The following is a 16,975-nucleotide window of genomic DNA, read 5'->3' as shown; positions in this document are numbered from 1 at the left end:
AAAATTCTGTTCGTAGATCATATCGCGATATCCCATGATCAAACGTCCACAATCCTATACAGAATCAATTTCAATAATTAGAAAGAATACGAATACCATATTTCAACGATTTAGATTGGGTCCGATCATCTAATTTATCTAATCAAAATCTAATTAGGACCTAAACGATTCAAAGTTTGACTATCAGATCAAATCGAATAAGAAGTGATAGGAACGAGGTTTCTTCATCGATTTCATAAAATCAAGTGGAGAGAAAAATCAGAGAGAGAGAATTCATGAGGTATAATTCGAATTGATCAGGTGACACAATCCAAATTACGATTGATCCAATATCTCGATTGATGAAATCAACATGATCAAATCAAGTCATGACTAGATCGGGATCATGGATGATCAAATCTAAAGATTCATGGTCTGATTAAGGTGGGTGCCAGTACGCTGTCTGACAACCATGGATCAGGATTCTTCATTAGAATCAATCAGGACTATTAAAAAAATTTCTTCATTCACTAACCTTTTTAGAGAGAGAATCAATCAAGAGAGAGAATATTTTAGAGAAAGAAAAGAAAATTCTAGAGAGAAAAATCATCTTGAATTCTTCAACAATATGATTCAACAAATCCGATCGATCGAATCAAATCATGCTGAAATTATATGTGGACAATTCAATAAAATCATGAGAAAAAAATCTAAAAATACTGATCTGATCAAAGTGGATGTCGGTGTACCGTCCGACGATCCCAGATCAAAAATCCATCACTAGGATCATTTAAATTCATCATCATTCTTCTCAAAATTTTAAAAAATCTTAGGAGAGAGAAATAATCTAGAGAGAAATTTAGAGAGAGAAAATAGAGAGAAAAAATCCAATTTAGAGAGAGAAAATACTAGTTAGACTGAAGAGAGAGAGGGAAGAGAGAAACTATCTTTCTCATATTTTATTATTTATATCATTATTTATTAATTAATTTATTTTATTTTTTCTTTCTTCTTTTCTTTTTTTCTTTCTTTTTTTTTTCTTCACAGAAGAGAGAGGAAGAAAATCCTATTTATTATTATTATATTATTTTTTTTTTTTTTTCTTTTTTTTTTTTTTTTTTTTTTTTTCTTTTTTTTTTCTTTTTCTTTTCCTTCTTCTTTTCTTTTTCTTTTTCTTCCTTCTTCTTCTTTTTCTTTTTCCTTCTTCTTCTTTTTCTTTTCTCTTCGGGCTTCCTTTTCCTGGCTGAAATAGGGGACCGGCAAGTCCCCTCCTTGGAGTTCCGACCGCGCGCAGCCGGCGTGGGTGGCCGTCGCAGGAGAGGACGGCCCAACGACAAGAGGAGGGCCAAATCGTGGTCGCGGTGACCACCGGCGCCCAAACATCCAACGAAATCGGAAACCCCCTTTTTCTCAAAAAAATCCGGCGACTCCGGTCGCCGGCGAGCATGCACACCGGCATGGAAAAGAAAGGAGAGAAGAGAGGAAGGGAAGGAGGCTTACCTCGACGCCGGCGAGGCTTTTCGGTGAGCAAATTGGACGGGCACAGGTCGGTCTTCCGCGGTGGTTTTCCGGCGATTGCCGCCGACTGGGCTTAGGATCTTCGTGGAAGGGAGAGAGGAGGTATCTCCTCCTTAAATAGAGCGAGAGGAGGGATCTTTTCCGACTCCGATTGGGAGCCGGCGAGAGGAGGAAGAAGACTCCCTTCGGGAGTTCTTCTCCTCTATTTTTTTTTTTTGACTTTGGTGGGCTGGGATTCTTACTCGGGCCGGGCCATCATATTCTTCTCCTCTAAAAAAATTTGTCCTCGAAATTTTTCTTGCTTAGTTTCATAGTTTCTTACTTGAATCTCATCCATAAATATTTTAATATTCTAATTCTTGATATAAATTCATTCTTAAATCATTTATAAGAAAAATCAGTACATCAATATCTATCTGAAATGGAACATTCATTTTCTTATTTATCAGGACCAACATCTCAAAGATTTTTAATATTTCAAAATTTCAAATTATGCTCTCATTCTCTATAAAATAATGTTCAATACCTTATAACTAGATCAAAATCAAATCTATCTCTTGTGAATAGAAAAAAATCAATATCTTAATTCTTGAATAAGAATTTTATTTTTCATCATCATTTATTTATTTTTAAAATATTAATCACTCTTAATTTCAACCCATCATAAGATAGAAAAATACTTCTATGAATCATTTGATGACATCCTAATCAATCAAAATTCAAAAATATTTTTTTCTTATTCGTACTTTCAAAAGTTGAAGATTTATTATTTCAATCTCATTCCGACTTTTGATATTTTAATTCCGATACAACTTCATCATTAAGTCATTTCATAAAGATCAATATCACCATGTTGATTGAATCAATATCACTATTTCTAGTCATCGAAATTTTCTTACTCAAATTCAAACTCTTAAATATTCTAATTCTTAAAGCAAATTTTATCATTAAGTCATTCCATAATAAAAAATCAATAACTCAAAAATTGATCTAAATCAAAATTATATTTTTCTTATAATCAAAATCAATGTCTCTATTCTAAGTAAGTATATCAATTTCTTTATCTAAATATTAACTATTCTTAATTAATCGATTCATTATCAAATTAAATTATAAATAACTCCAATCTATCTTTTGTAGAACAATCGTCAATATCAATAGATAACCTCAATCTTTTTCATTTAGTCAGAGAAATAATAATAATCAAAAGAATCCAAACTTCAAATTTTATTATACTCTGGAGATAAATATTTGAGTATAATAATCTAAGATCAAAATCATTATTCGATAAATAATCTCAAATTCTTTCTAATAAATAGAAATTATAAAATTTAATTCTAGGATAGAGAAAATTTATCTCTAAATATTCTAAATCTAAAATAAAAAATCAAGGTCCACTCATCCTAGAATTAGGATGCGAAATATTTTTTTTTTAGCATAGTAGGTGGAAGCACTACTTTAAAAAATCACATTAAATATCTAAAATAATTAAAATTTTAAAATATTATTTTTTCTAATATCAAATAATTTTTTGTATCAAATCATATCATCTATCATAATTCTTTAACTCAAAGGGTCAACATTCCTGACTTACTCAAAGTAATCCAGATTATCATGCTTCCGCTGCGCACTGTGATCTAACAATCAAAATTTTTAGCTTCACAAAAAAAAAAATTTGATCAAATTATTTTTTATCTTATCAATAAAAAGATCTAAAATTTTAAATTTCAATTGAAGTCAAAGATTAACTTTCGATTCTCATTCATACTTTTACTGGTGTACAATAATCTTGATGAACCCTTGAGTCCAATATCATATTTAAACATCATATAGATTTACTATAATCAATGTGAATCAAATTTTAATTCTCATATCAATTCAATTCGATAATTTTCAAATCAAAAATTTTATAAGTCAAATCAATGAAAAAATCCTTCGATGCTCCACCAAATTTGACATAATCAGAATATATAAGAATTTCAAATCATTATTTTTTTTTCTAAAATTTTTATCATCAGGATCTTCAATATCTATCAAATATCCTTTCATAAAATCATACAAGCTTCAAAAAATCAAATCTTCGTTTAATAGTAGATTCAATTAGGACCTCGTTAACAAAAGCAAAGGAAACTCCATATCAATTCTTAAATCTAAAATTTTTAAATTATAAATTCACATGGATCTCTTAATCTGAAATAAATATAAATCAGATCTTTTTCTTAATCTAAAGATATCAATTTTTCATTACCAATCTCAACAATAATATCAAAAATCTCTTGATCAACTTAGATACGAAATCTTAAATTAAATTTCATACACATCATGTAGTCTCCAAAGACATAAGAAGATCCATTATCTAGATCTAAGATGATGATTAAAGATTTCAGTACGATGAATATTCTACAACCTCATAATCAATTTCATTAATAAGAAATAGGTTTCTTTGTAATATCCTAAAATATGCATTCATCTAATATGTCACTTTATATATATGATCACATACCAAGTTCAATTTCGATGAATATTCCAATCAAGCATCATAAAAAAAATTTTTTAGCCATTCTGGAACAATATTTTATCGTCAAATCTTTATCTTTCCAATAATAGTCAACTTCTCAACTAGAAGTAATATCATAGTATTATTCCACATCGAATTTGAACTTACGATTCACTTGAATAATCAATGATCAAATTAATAACCATAATGCATAATAAAATTTTATGTCAATTCTTTTATGATTACTTTCGATCAAGATCTAACTAATCATATCATGATCTATAGATTATCCATCATATTTCAAACTCCATATGTCATAATCTCTTGCAATCCTTTTATACATAATCTCAATGTTTAATCAAAATTTTTAAATATTCTCCCACTACAATCATCAAAGATCTACACTATAATGTCCCTCGTGTCTATCCACTTACACCATTCTATATCTGATTCTATGTTTCATAATTCATCCACTTATGCTCTGATACCATATTAATTGTCATGCCACCGATCCGAAATTGTGAATCGAGAGTCATGGCAATCGCCGCATACTCATAGAAAACTCTTTCCATAAGCATGCAAGACATCTTATCATGCATCCTAAAACAATAGTGGAATAATAGTCAATAATTTAAATCCAAAACATAACGATCTAAATTTCTTCTTTAATATCTTAATAAATTCAACAATAATTCATAGGCCTTACATCAAATTCAATAAGACTTTCAATCTAAATTAAAAGTATGAAGATTCTGCTTCTGATCACTCTTCCATTCATATCTTGTATCATCTTAATTTCTCAATATCTGTAAAAAAGTAAAATAGGAGGTAATGAGCTAGACAGCCCAGTAAGCAATAATCACTTCTCAACAATTTCATCAGGCATTTAAGTAAATAATCATTTATAGAAAATAAGCATATAGAGTTCATTAATTCGAAATCAATTTTCAATTATGCAATATAATTCATGCCAAATTCATTTTTTTTTCAAAAATTCAAGTTTCTTTTCAGGTTTCAATTTCTTTCATTCTTAAATTCTTTTCGTCAACCATGACTATGACCATATTTTTCTGTGCAGGGTCATAACACCGCGTATCTTCTTGCGGTGAGCTGCGAATCATCTGGCAGCAAAGTCCTTCGAAATCCGCTGGTCTCTCTGACGACGTAAACCCTCAGGACAAATCAATTACCAACGTATATGCCCCCATTGCGGGGTCCTTTACATAGTCAGATTGTCAATTCATAATGTTTCTTATATCATAATTCTTCATAAATCATATTTCATATTCTAATTTTTGATAATAAAACATATAATCATGTAGTATCGAAATCAATCAATATAATGCATCATGAAATCAATATGTTCAATCATGCTTCATCATAAATTTTAAATAAGATATTTTCATAACAAAATATCATTCATCCAATTCATGCATCGTTTCACAAATCATATCAGAAAAATATATTATAATTTTCGATAAATCTAGAAAAAATGAAACATTACTTACCTCGAACGCATTCCAATAAATCCACATAATTCTATAAATTTTTTTCAAAAATTTGTTATAGATCATATCGCGATATCCCATGATCAAACATCCACAATCCTATACAGAATCAATTTCAATAATTAGAAAGAATATGAATACCATATTTAACGATTTAGATTGGTCCGATCATCTAATTTCATCTAATTAAAATCTAATTAGGATCTAAACGATTCAAAGTTTGACTATTAGATCAAATCGGATAAGAAGTGATAGGACCGAGGTTTCTTCATCGATTTCATAAAATCAAGTGGAGAGAGAAAATCAGAGGAGAGAGAATTCATGAGGTACAATTCGAATTGATCAGGTGACACAATCCAACATTACGATTGATCCAATATCTCGATTGATGAAATCAACATGATCAAATCAAGTAATGGCTAGATCGGGATCATGGATGATCAAATCTAAAGATTCATGGTCTGATTAAGTGGGTGCCAGTACATTGTCTGACAATCATGGATCAGGATTCTTCATTAGAATCAGATCAGGACTATTAAAAAAATTTTTTCATTCACTAACCTTTTTAGAAGAGAATCAATCAAGAGAGAATATTTTAGAGAAAAAAATTCTAGAGAAAAAAAATTTTAGAGAGAGAAAACTCATCTTGAATTCTTCAGACAATATGATTCAACAAATCCGATCGATCGGATCAAATCATGCTGAAATTATCATGTGGATAATTCAATAAAATCATGAGAAATAAAATCTAAAAATATCTGATCTGATCAAAGTGGATGTGGTGTACCGTCCGACGATCCCAGATCAAAAATCCATCACTAGGATCATTAAATTCATCATCATTCTTCTCAAAATTTTAGAAAATCTTAAGAGAGAGAAATAATCTAGAGAGAGGATTTAAGAGAGAAAATAGAGAGAGAAAGTCAATTTTAGAGAGAAAAAATACTAGTTCAGGCTGAAGAAAGAGAGGAAGAGAGAGAAACTCTCTTTCTCATATTTTATTATTTATATCATTATTTATTAATTAATTTATTTTTTTCTTTCTTCTTTCTTTCTTTCTTTCTTTCTTTTTTTTTCTTCACGGAAGAGAGAGGAGAGAAAATCCTATTTATTATTATTATATTATTTTTTTCTTTTTTTTTCTTTTTCTTTTCTTTTCCTTCTTTTTTCTTTTTCTTTTTCTTCCTTCTTCTTCTTTTTCTTTTCTTTTTCTTTTTCCTTCTTCTTCTTTTTCTTTTCTTCTTCGGGCTCTTTCCTGGCCGAAACAAGGACCGCAAGTCCCCTCCTTGGAGTTCCGACCGACGGTGTAGCCGGTGTGGGGCACCGTCGGCAGGAGGGGGGGCCCAACGACAAGAGGAGGGCCAACTGGTGGTCGGTGGTGACCACCGGGCCCAAACATCCAACGGAATCGGAAACCCCCCTTTTTCTCAAAGAAATCCGGCGACTCCGGTCACCGACGAGCATGCACACCGGCATGGAAAGGAAAGGAGAGAAGAGAGGAAGGGAAGGAGGCTTACCTCCGATGCCAGTGAGGCTTTTCCAGCGAGCAAATTGAACGGACACAGGTCGGTCTTCCGCAGTGGTTTTCCGACGATTGCCGCTGACTGGGCTTAGGATCTTCGGTGGAAGGGAGAGAGGAGGGATCTCCTCCTTAAATAGAGCGAGAGGAGGGATTTTTCTAACTCTGATTGGGAGCCGGCGAGAGGAGGAAGAAGACTCCCTTCGGGAGTTCTTCTCCTCTGTTTTTTTTTTGGGGCTTTGTGGGCTGGGATTCTTACTCGGACCGGGCCATCACACAACCTAAAATCATTAGACAGACTAATTGTTATTAGCTTAGTATAGAATGCAGAAAAGAGTTAGAATCCACCTGGTATGTAAAATACTAGTTTGCAAAGGACAGACATGCAAACTCCAACTGGCTGAACAGGTGAAATATTTTCTCAGATGATCAGCAAAGTTAGCAGAGTGAATTAATAGAAATGCTAACGGTTGCGGCCAATTCCCAAATGTGCCTGAGTCCAGTGAAGAGCGACCTGCAAAACAAATCCACACTGATCGAAGTTGTGTCCGATAGGGACCCTCCGATGCTTAAGTCAGCGAAGAGTGGTGAACAGTAGAATTGTGAATAGAATTTGACATAATTTTGTCCAATCAAAAGCCTCTTACCATTGTTGTTCTCTTACCTCCCTTTTATAGACATTTTGGGTGTAACCGTCGAACACGTGAAGTCCCACTTGTTGTGGCATGAAAGGATAGTTAACCCCTGTTATCGGACCATGATCGTGGAGTTAGTAGGCAATTTATGCCCACTAACAGTCGTGGTATAGAGCCGTTACCTATGGTTGTGTATTCTGATGTGCTGATTGTGTGTCGGTAATATTGACATACCGACTATATGTCGATGCTTTTGATCTACCGACAGACCATCGATCGGTGACTCTAATATACTGACTGCCATTGGTTATATAGTCGATCGAGTCATTAAGCTTTGTTGTAGGGAAGACAATCGAAAGTTACCGACAATCAACTGGCTTGTCGACTGTGTTCAATGATGCCGATTGTATGTTGGGGTTATGAACCTTGTAGATGTTATAGTCGAACAAGAACTCTCTGACGGTTTGGCTTTGATGGTCCACCATCATATGCCAACACATAGTCGGGGTGCCGACCATCAATCAGGCGCCGATCGTGAATCGGGGAAGCAAATCGATTGCCCTAACAGTTGCCCTTCACTCCCAAATCCAAAGTGGCTTGACACGTTGGACGACGGGAGTCAGCATATCTTTCTTATGATTTCAAGCCCCAATTTTACGATCGTGTTAGTTGCAGGTATTAATGATTCCCTTGAAAACAATATCTTCCAGCCGTATTATCATTTCGGTGGTTGTGCTATCATCATTAAGATGTCTAGTCGAAGAGACGGTTATTAATGTTGCAATCGGTTAGGCGACTAGACTGATCCGATCAATTTGATTCTGACTATTCGGATGCCGCTATGCATCCAACAATTATTGATTCTAACTATTCATGCGGATAGTGCCAACGTGTTTCGATCAGACAGTAGATGCGTTGAAAAGTCCGAACGATGGTCGGTCCAGATGTTGCCATTGTCAGAACTGGACAATCTTGATTTGAACAAGCTTATCACGTCATTGAGGGTTCTATATATATAAGGTTGCTTTCTTCCTTTTCGATCTTCTGCTACAACTTTGTCTGCAATCGAGAGTTTTTTCGTAGGTGTCGAGAGCTTCAGGGAAAGGGAAATCATCTTCTCTTTGTTCTTCGCTTCATGGAATCCTTTGTGTCCAGGTTGGCCTCCCCCTTTTCCTTCCTTTCATTGTTTCTTTTCCTAGTCTCCTTCTTTCTTACTTCTTGTTGATTTGTCCGCCATTATTCATGACTAGTAGCAGTAGAAAGGGCAAGGATAAAGTTAGGGAAGATGAACCTCTCGGGATAATAGATCAATAATCCGATTGACGATTCTCTTCTGGATCCAGACATAGAAGTTTTTCCTTGTCGAATCCAATGTCTTTCAGCTCCAAAAATAATATCGCATTCCGAAGCAATTTCAACTTTATGCACCTGATCCGGATGGTCGGATGAATTCTCCTTTTTCAGGCCAGATAGCGATCTATATAGAGGACCTTCGGACCGGTCTTCATTTTCGATTCTCAAATTTATTCAAAATCTTCTTGATTATTATAGAATCTATCCTGCCCAGTTGACCCCGAACTCCATTCGGCTAATCATCAGCTTTGGTTTGTTGTGTCACATGATTCCAACCAATCCCAGACCATCTCTTTCGTGCTTTCTTCATTCTTCGCCCACACCTCAAGGCCAAGGATTGGTGGTTCTTTGGCCCAAGATAGAGTCAACATCTCGTATCCAGCCTTCCTTCTTCCATCCATGGATGGAAGAATCAGTTCTTTTTTATTTTTCTTCGACTTGAAGTTTTCCATCTTCTTAGAGTGCATCGAAATTGGGCCTGAATGATAACAACCGAGTCGATGTCGTCGATCAAAAAGACTTCCTGTGTCTGAAAGATATAGAAGTCCCTCCGCAACGAGAGCTGCTGAAGGAGCAGAACCTGTACGATGCCGGACTTACTTTGGCACCTTCCATTGGTATAGTATAATGTGCTTCGACCTTTTTTTTACTTGACTTCAAAACTTTATAGCTAAGTCATTTCATCTTTTTGTAGGCATAAGACTGTCAGCGGATAAGATTCAGTGGAGTGCCATAAGGAAGAGGCCTGTCGGTATGGATCCATCTCGGGGTCCAAAAAAGGCCGACCCGACACACCCTCGGTGGGAACTTTAAAGCCCGCGCAAATCCTGTCGTTGCACTGCTGACCCCAAAGTTCCACCAATAGTCAAAGCTTCTTCGGGCATTCAAGACAATGTGATGATCGTCGAACCGTCACTAGCAGCGTAGCACCACTAGTTAGTGCGGTGTCGATGACATCTCGGACGCCGTCATCACCTCAGCGATCTTTGACTCCCATTGAATGGCAGTGCCAATTGGTCAGCCGTTCATCGAAGATCGTGGAAAAGCGCCAAAATTTTAGATGGTGCAATTGGCAATGATGCTTCGGAAAGCTTCACGGAGCATTGCGACATTCGATACCCACTGGTGAATCGGCCTTAGGTGATCCAAACTGGCCAAAAAGCTCCTGGAGCTCGCAATCCTTCGGTAGACTGGGAGAATAGGAGTTAGACCGTGTCTGATCTGTCCTTGTCGTTTTACCCGATAATCCCCAGTGCAAGTCGGTATTCCATTTTTCGCTTGCTTTTCTACTTGCTTTTTCTAATTGTTCTCTTCTTCTTTTCAGCTGGTGCACGATATGTCGGCATTGGAGAGAGGATATTGGGAAATCATAGATCTCCGTCAGACATGGGCCGAAAAAATTACGGCTGCAAACGTCGACAAAGCTGTTGTCATAAATGCCTTCAAGCGGCAACTGAGCGGGAGAAGTATCAAGAAGAGATTTCTCGTGTGAAAGCCGAGTTGGAGTCGGCGCAAGCTGAATTGGAGTTAGCTCAACAGTCTGTCAAGTCCCAAGAGCCTCAATCTAGAAGAAGAAGAATGTAATTAACCATCTCTAAGGGAATGTGACGACTGCTTCAGTGAGCTAGAACTTGTGCGGGAGCAGCATCGGACGACCGAAATATGGCTAGCACTAGCCGATGCTGAGTCGGCTGCCGCAAAAAAAGTGACGAAGACTACTCAGGAGGCTCTTAATCGAGCCATCAAGGACTACAAACAGTCTAAACATTTCAAACAAGAAGTCCTCGAGGGCAGTGATGAGGCATATTGGGTCGGGTACGATGATTGCAGAGATGCTATTGGGAAGCTTTACCTGCACCTTGACTTGAGTAGCATCACCATCCCTGCTCCTGAAGAAAGGGAGGTAGATGTAGCTCGACTGCCGTAGAGGCTGCTCCGATTGAAGAAGCTGCACCGACGTCAACCGAAGTAGAACGACTACCGTCGAAGTCCAAGAGACCAAAGCAATAGCGATAATTGAAACAATTGCTGGTGAAGACGAGCATCAGTCGGTGTAGTTAGACTTTCTCTTTTTGTACCGGACTTCAGTCTGATTTTGTAAGCTTCAGTTAGATAAATGAAAGAGCCTTTTCGAAGTCTCTTTGAATGTATGATTCATCGTAGATGATTGTTGCCAAAGTTGCCATACAGTCGATAGTTGATGTTGTAGAGTCTGCCGAATATTTTTTGACCAATCGAGTTGAGTTGGTATATCTTCTGCTCGATCTTAGTCGAGTCGGCATAGCATTTCTCTCAATCGTAATCGAGTCGGCATATCATTCCGTTTGATCTTAGTCGAGTCGGTATATCATTCCGCTCGACCTTAACCGAGTTAGCATATCATTCCGCTCGATCTTAGTCAGTCGGCATATCATTCCACTCGATCTTAACTGAATCAGTATATTATTCACTCGATCGTAGTCGAGCCGACATATCATTCCGTTTGACTGTAGTCGAATCGATATATATAGTTGTTTGATCTGTGTTGGTATGTAGATTTAATCGATCGAAGTCAGAATGTAGATTAGCCGATAGGTCATCGATCAAGCATTTCATATTTGTAAATAGTCGAATATCCAATCGAGGATTTGTTGAAAACGAAATGTCATTTCGAATATATCATCTCATTAAGACAAACTTCACTGATAATACATCCATAAATTGTCAGCATTCCATGTCTGAGAGACAGTCATTCTGTCGAGGGTCTCTAGTCGATACACATCCAGACGATGGATTTTGATCATCCTGTAGGGGCCTTCCTAATTTGGAGATAATTTTTTTGATCTAAGGATCTTGAAACTTCTGCTTTTCTTAAGATCAAGTCTCCGGAATGGAAGACCTTCAGTTTGACCCTTGCATTTAATACCGAACTACTCTTTATCGATATGTGGCCATTCTTATTTGAGCTTGCTGCGAACCTCCTAGAGTAAGTCCAAACTGGCTCTTCGACAGTCGAAGTTACTTGGCTCTGCAAACTATTTGACCCTCATTGATGGTAGTCCAATCTCCAATGAAATCACTGCTTCCGTTCCATATGCAAAGTCAAACAGTGACTCTTCTGTTGGGATGTGAGGAGTCGTCCGATAAGTCCATAAGATCGGATATAACTCTTCTACCCATAAGCTCTTAGCTTCATTTAGTCAGATTTTGAAACCATGTAGAATCGTTCGGTTTGTCACTTCCGTCTCACCATTTGATTGCGGATGGCCGACAGAGGTGAGTTTGTGCATGATATGAGTTTTGCACAGAACTCTTTGAACTTCTGATTGTTAAATTATCGACCATTGTTGTGATGATGGTATGTGACAATCCGAACCAACATATGATGGATTTTTAAATGAAGTCTTCCATTTTGCCTTCAGTGATTTACACTAAGGGGTTCGACTTCCATCCACTTGATCAAATAATCCACTACGATGACTAAGAACTTTCTTTGACTGGTCGCTGGAGGGAAGGGACCGAGTCTGTCGATTCTCCATTATATAAATGGCCATGGTACAATGATTGACGTTAATTGGCTAGCAGGTAGATGCTGTATGTTAGCATACTTTTGACATGCTTCGCATCTCCGAACAAGCTCGACTGCATTCTTCCTTATGGTGGGCCAATAGTATCTTATTGTAGAACTTTGTAAGCCAGTGATTTTCTCTCCAATTGATTTTCATAAATCCCTTCGTAGACTTCTCGGAGAGCATAATCGACTTTAGTAGGTCTCAAGCACTTAAGGAATGGAAGAGAGAATGACTTTTTGTATAGCTATCCATTCATCAGAACATACTGTGAAGCCATCCACCTTAGTCATTTGGCTTCTAACGAGTCCTGAGTAGAATCCCATCGATCAAGTACAGGATGATCAGATTCATCCAGCTTGGTTCGTCATTTATTTGTTACACTTCGTCGACCTTATCGATACTCAATTGTTCGAGATATTCGATGAACATTCGGTCAAGTAGATTGAAGTAGTCGCTAGTCGAAAAGTATGTCAGTGTGTGTATTTTCTATTCTAAAAATATGGGAGATCTCAAAATTTATGAAGGTATGAATGAAACCTTTACCTTTTGAAGGTACTTCACTATGATCGGATTTCGAACTTCAAATTCTCCTTTAACTTGTCTGGTGATTAATTGTAAGTCGGTGAAGACCTTCAAGTTGTCTATACCAAACTCTTTTGTTATCTTCAAACCGACTAATAAGGCTTCATATTCAGCTTGATTATCAGAAGCTTTGAAGTTGAACAGAGGCGTACTCAGTCACTGTCCCTTCGAAGTTGGTGAGGATGAGGTGGCTCCATTTTTTGAGCGTTGGCTGCTACATCAACATGTAACACCTAAACAGATTCTAATTCAGCCTCTGGATTCTCAATTTGCTCCGATTTGTCATTAGATTTATGATCAGATTGTTGTCGCATATAATGCACTCAGCGACAAAATCATCCAAGATTTGAGCTTTCATTGATGGTTGTGGATGATACTGTATATCGAATTCACTGAGTTTGATCACCCACTTTGCTATCCGATCAGAGGTATCTGATCATGTAAGATTTCTTCAAGGGCTGATCTATTAAGATGACCACTGAATGTACTTGAAAGTATGATCGAAGTCGCTGAGTCGATATAATCAAAGCGTAGATCATCTTCTCTGCTTTCGAGTATCTAGTCTTAGTATTATAAAGTACTTTGCTGATGTAGTAGATAGATTGTTGAATTTGATTTTTGTCTTCCTGACAAGAATCGAACTAACTGCTTCTGAAGAAGTTGCTAAATAAAGATACAACGTTTCTCCCTCCTTTAATTTTGTAAGCAGTGGAGGAGATGTTAGGTACCTTTTCAAATCTTCAAAGGCCTGTCGATATTCGTCCGATCATGAGAAGTTCTTTGTTTGCTATAAGATCTTAAAGAAAACAAATACTTTTCTGCCAACTTCAAGATAAATCAGCTAAGTGTGGCAATCCTTCATTTAGTTGCTGTATCTCTTCTTGAAACTGAGATGCTTCATGTCAAGAATAGCCTTTATCTTCTTCGGATTAACTTCAATTCTCTACTATGACATGAGAAACCTGGGAAACATTCCAGCTGTCATGCCGAATGCACACTTAGTCGGATTTAGCTTTATTCGATGTCGTCGAAGTGTGTTGAAAGCCTCCTCTAAGTCTTGGACATGATCACAAGTTTCAGTGCTTTTCATCAGTATGTCGTCGACATAAACTTTATATTGTGGCCGATTTGTGCTTTGAACACTTTGTTAACTAACCGTTGGTACGTCGCCTCAGCATTCTTCAGACCGAATGACATCACTTTGTAGTAGTAAATATCCTTATCAATTGTGAAGACAGTATTCTTTTCATCTTCGAGCACCATTCAGATCTGATTGTATCCTGAGAAAACATCCATGAAGCTAAAGAGTTTATGCCCCAACGTTGCATCGACTAGTTGATCAAACTTTGTTAGAAGGAAGCTGTCCTTCAGGCATGTTTCATTCAAGTTGGTATAGTCGATGCAAATCTATCATTTTTCATTGGCTTTCCTCACCATCACAATATTGGCTAGCCAATTCGGATAGTTGGCTTCTCTGATGAAGCCTGCTGTAAGAAGTTTATCTACTTCTTCATCGATGATCTTTTGCCTCTTTGGAGCAAAAGATCTTTTCTTCTGTCTCACCGATTTAACTTGATCGATGTTCAATCGGTGAGTTATTACTTCTGAGGAATTCTAAGCATGTCGGCTGCCGACCAAGCAAAGACATCGGCATTCGCTCTCAGTATTTTACCAATTGCTTTTGTTCCGACTCAGGTAGAATTGACTCGATTTGAATGGTTTTAGTCGAATAATTTTTCTCGATGTGATCGAGATCAGTTGTTTGACTGGCTCAGCCCTTTCTTTATTATCCCTCTGGTCTAGTTTATCAACCGACAGAGGGTCTTCGAGTTTACTGCCATCGACAGAGACCATGAAGCAGTGTCAGACCAGTTGTTGATGTCTTCGTATTTTGCCGATCCTATTCTTTATCGAAAATCGGACAAGTAGATGGTAAGTCAAGACAACCGCTCTCAACACATTAAGTCCTGATCGTCTGAGTATGATATTGTAAATCAAAGGCACTCGACAACGGCAAACATTAAGAGGATGGTCTTTGTCGTGGTTCGATTCTGCAATCAGAGGGAGAGTAATTTCTCCTCCACATTGATTGCATCTTCAGTGAAGTCGACTAAGGATATTGAGATTCTTTGAGTCATCAGTCGGTAGTCATATTTATGAAAAGCAAAGTAGAATAACACATCCATTAGCTTCTATTATCTACGAATTTTTTTTTACATTATAGTTTGCTATCATCATCGAGACGACGACAGCATCATCATGAGAAATTTGTACTCTTTGAATATTATCATCCGAAAAAGAGATTACATTATCATGTCATTGCTTTTTGGACGATTCTTCTTCGAAACTTGCCCTCCAGTCTCTCGATCGTCGAAATCATATTGATGACTCTCATTGTTGGTCGGTTGTTGTTTGCTTCCCCAAATTGAAACTGAGGTTGTTGGTCGGTAGGAGGTTGAGTCAACGATCGCATCAAATTTCTCAAGATAGCCTCGTCGAATCAGGACTTCTATTTCATCTTGAATTGAATACACTGTTCGTATCGTGACTATGATTACGATGAAACCAACAGTACTTCCTCTTGTCGCGGCTCCTCGATAGTGCTTTCATCGGTGGGGGGCGACGGAGGTATTCTTCTCCCTCAATTTTCATTAAGATCTGTGCACGAGGAGCAGGAAAGGAGTGTAGGAGTCATATCTATAATCGAAGTTATTCGATTTCGGACTCCGTCGGAGGATGAAGTTCCCTTGTCGGTCGATTGCCGAGTTGGTCCAGTTGAAGCCCCGTTCTTTTGCTTCTTTTTCTTCTAACCTTTTCCTTCAGACTGGCGTCAGACAATAGTGCCTTCATCGCACGGATATATTTATATACGCGCTCAAGAAGCTCGACATATGTCTGAGGAAAGATCTTATCCAAAAATAAGTAAATCTAAAATCTCTCAACCCCTCTTCATGTCGAGATGGCCATATCCTCATTGAGGTCTCGGACTTCAAGCGTGGCGGCATTGAAATACGCCACAAAACTCCTTAGAGTCTCTCCTTCATTCTGCTTGATGAAAAAGAGACTATCGAATGTTCATGGCATTCTCTGCTGGTGCTGAAGTGGACCACAAACGATTACTCCAGCTGCTCGAAGGAGTGGATACTTTCTGACTGGAGCCCACAATACTAAGCCCGAGTAGCTTTCCGGATGGTAGCGAAAAATCAAAGCATAAGAAGGCATCGGTTGGCCCTTGAATCATCATGAAAGTCTTGTAGCTCTCCAAGTGGTCAACAAGTCGGTGAAGCCATCATAAGACTCCATCTGTGGCATCTTGAACCGAGTCAAAATCGGCTCATCCAAGATACGTCGGGAGAAAGATGTAGTGTGGATGTGAAGTCGTTGGAGGACCCTCGGCCATCCATTCGAAGCTCGATAAGTCGACGGTCAATATTCTTGAGCTGAATTATGTCCGATAGAGACTCTCCGATGCCTAAGTCAGCGAGGAGTAGTAAACAATAAAATTGCTAATAAATTTGGCAGAATTTTGCCCAGTCAAAAGCCTCTTACCATCGCTATTTCCTTATCTCCCTTTTATAGGCATTTTGGGTATAACCGTCAAACATAGTCCGCTTGTTATGGCACGAAAGATAGTTAACCCCTGTTATCGGATCATGATCATGAATTTAGTGGACAGTTTATGCCTACTAACAGTCGTGGTATAGAGCTGTTATCCATGGTTGTATATTCTGATATACCGACTGTATGTCGATAATATTGACATACCGACTATATGTCAGTGCTTTTGATCTATCGACAGGCCATCGGTCAGTGACTCTGATATACCGACTGGC

This window comes from Elaeis guineensis, chromosome 4, assembly GCF_000442705.2.
Source record: "Elaeis guineensis isolate ETL-2024a chromosome 4, EG11, whole genome shotgun sequence".
Classification (NCBI taxonomy): domain Eukaryota; kingdom Viridiplantae; phylum Streptophyta; class Magnoliopsida; order Arecales; family Arecaceae; genus Elaeis; species Elaeis guineensis.
Note: the sequence above shows the minus strand (reverse complement) of the source record.